Source organism: Brassica napus, chromosome C3 (assembly GCF_020379485.1).
Source record: "Brassica napus cultivar Da-Ae chromosome C3, Da-Ae, whole genome shotgun sequence".
NCBI classification, from domain to species: Eukaryota; Viridiplantae; Streptophyta; class Magnoliopsida; order Brassicales; family Brassicaceae; genus Brassica; species Brassica napus.
Window position 1 is genome coordinate 67,880,855 of NC_063446.1, and position 2,721 is coordinate 67,883,575.

Sequence of the window (2,721 nt, forward strand, 5' to 3'; positions counted from 1 at the left end):
CATAGTTTTTTTTTTTCCAAAAACTCGGAATGTTTTATTTTTATTTCTGAAACTTTGAATATTAATTAATATGATTTCAATTTTAATTTTAATTTTATATTTTCGAATTTTAATTTCAAAATTTTTATTTTTTTTTTAAAATTAATATTTTTTACATTCCGAGGAAATTAATTATATTTTTTACTCGATCGATCGATGCGTTTTTGGACATATACCCATCGATCGATCCGTTTATATAAAAACGTTCGGAATATACCGAGGGACATCTTCCTCGGAATATACCGAGGGAGATGTTCCTCGGAATATACCGAGGGACATGTTCCTCGGAATATTCCGAGGAAAGGTGTCCCTCGGTATATTCCGAACGTGTTTTTATAAACGGGTCGATCGATGAGTATAAGTCCAAAAACGCATCGATCGATGAATATCCCGACGAAGATCTCCCTCGGTATATTCCGAGGAGATTTCCGACAAACTAGTGCTCCTCGAAATTTCCTCGGAAATGTGTTTCCTCAGAATTCCGTCGGAAATATCCGAGGGATTTCCGAGGAAAGAAGAAATTCCGAGGAATTATTTCCGATGACTTGTTTCGTCGGTATGTCGTCGGAATAACGTTATTCCGACGAAATTCCGATGATTTTTTCCCTCAGTATCCACGTTGTTTTCTTGTAGTGCAGAGCTGCTTCCCTAACCCCAGTTTGTGTCTGTTCCGTTCGAGCTCCATCCCCAACCCCAGCTTGAACCACCACCTGTGTTCGAGTTTGAACTTCCTGAACCTGAGCCAGAGTTATTGTCGGAGCCCCAACCCCATCCCCAGCTCGAACCGGATTGTCCAGAACCCCAGCTCCAGCTCCATGCATGAGCAGTCCCGGAAAAGAAGTAGGCAGTGATCACGAGCACTAAGAGTAGCTTGCGTGCCTTAGAGAGACCCATAGCTTCTTCTTCTTTGATTAAAAATAGATTTGATTTCTTCTCGATTGCTGTGTTTCTTTCTCGTTGTTTGCTTTTGTAAGCTATAGATAGTTAAGAGGTTCTCTATTTATAGAGACTATGATGAGCCCTAGCTACTGAGAGTCGGTTCCCAAGAGAAGAAAGGAAATATAAAATTTGATTATCTTTTCTCCAAAATTAATCATGAAAAGGATTTTCGTTTTTCCTTTTTATTATCTTCATAGCAGATGTGAATCTTGAAAATCGAATGACGAAAATATTTCCTTTTTGTTTTTGACAGTATAACGTGAAAGACAAAAAGTGAATAAGATGAAGAACAGATGCATCAAAAGAGTTTCTTCAAGTCCTAAGACAAACTAAAGCACATATTTTAACTGCAATGGGAGGAGGCAAATGACACACATATAACCCAAGAAAAGATATCCCCTATAGGCTTTAAACTACTACTTGGTTGCATAAAACTTCTTAAACTCTACTTATACTAACATATAAATATATATATATATATATATATTCTGATCTTTCATAAGCTCACCAAAACATAGGTCAGTGATTGTGTCTTTCTCTCAGGTAAATTCATTCAGAGAAAGTGAGGACCGATAAGCTTTGCAATCTCCAAGAACCCGACACGGTCTTTGCCTTCAAATATCTTCTTCAGCTTCTCATCGCAGATTATAACCTTCTTGTTTTGTGGATCCTGGAGAACAAGATTCACTCATGTAAGTCAAGGAACACTTGATAATCTAATAAACATGATACAAGCAAACTTTCTCAAGGAGTGAGCTAAATAAAGCAAAGCCCAGCTTCTTCGGCGAGTCTACATTTTTTTTTTTCAACGAAACAGAGCTAAAAGAATCAATAGTCAGGGCAAAGGAATAATAATCCAAGATGCATACACTACAATTCAAGCTCTGATAATCCGATGAAGTCCTTCAAGTTTATCATTACAACATGGAGGAAACAGGGACACATAAGATAAAGAGCCTAAGTCATAAGATATAGTATTTATTACTTGAAGGTCGTGTTCCTTGATGTAGCACCGACTCGCCCACTACGTCCTTCATCTCGGGGGACACTGGACGAGGCTTCTTGATGCCACGTGGCTCCCTGGTTTTGATGGTTGCCGGCTCCGAGGCCGCGGTCTCGGAGGTTACGGTTACGGCTCGCACCATGCGCAGGTTATCCGGATGTCGGGGAAACAACGAGAGAGACGGTGAGGTGCGGAACGGGATCGTTTTGGCGCAGAGAACGGTAGAGAAGATCCCAGAAGAAAGAGCCATTGATTTGTCGCCGTCGTTGTGGATTTGGAAGACGAGAGGGTTTTTGCTTTATTCCTTCTTCCTTTTTTTCTCTCAAGTAAACTATTTGTTTTTTCTTACAACATTCTTGTACTTTAGTCCTGACAGGTCCATGCTATCTGCTTCTTAACTGGAAACAGTGTCGAATAATCTCACACCGTGGACTCGTCCTTGAACTCTAAACCCAATGAGAAGTTTATTGTTTCTTTTTGTACTAGGATAAATTAATATAAAAATTATTTAAAAAATATCGTATAAAAAATAAAATTTATATTATTGTCGAAGTAATATTTTTGGCCCTTAAACAACTTTTTAAAATCTTTTTTGTTAATTACATAATTTGTTTACTAAATGAACTGATCTCATTTTTAAAAATATTTTAAGTCAAAAAAATTATTTATCGCATAAAAACGTAACGTTTAGGCCAAAGAATCTCATACCTACTATTTGGTTACAATGAAACTATGTCAAC

The 2,721-nt window shown here is 37.7% G+C and overlaps 1 pseudogene; it reads right to left on the bottom strand.

Moving 5' to 3' along the window:
* Positions 1 to 324: 324 nt before the first annotated feature.
* LOC106358940 lies at positions 325 to 2,368 on the bottom strand (annotated as a pseudogene).
* Positions 2,369 to 2,721: the final 353 nt, after the last annotated feature.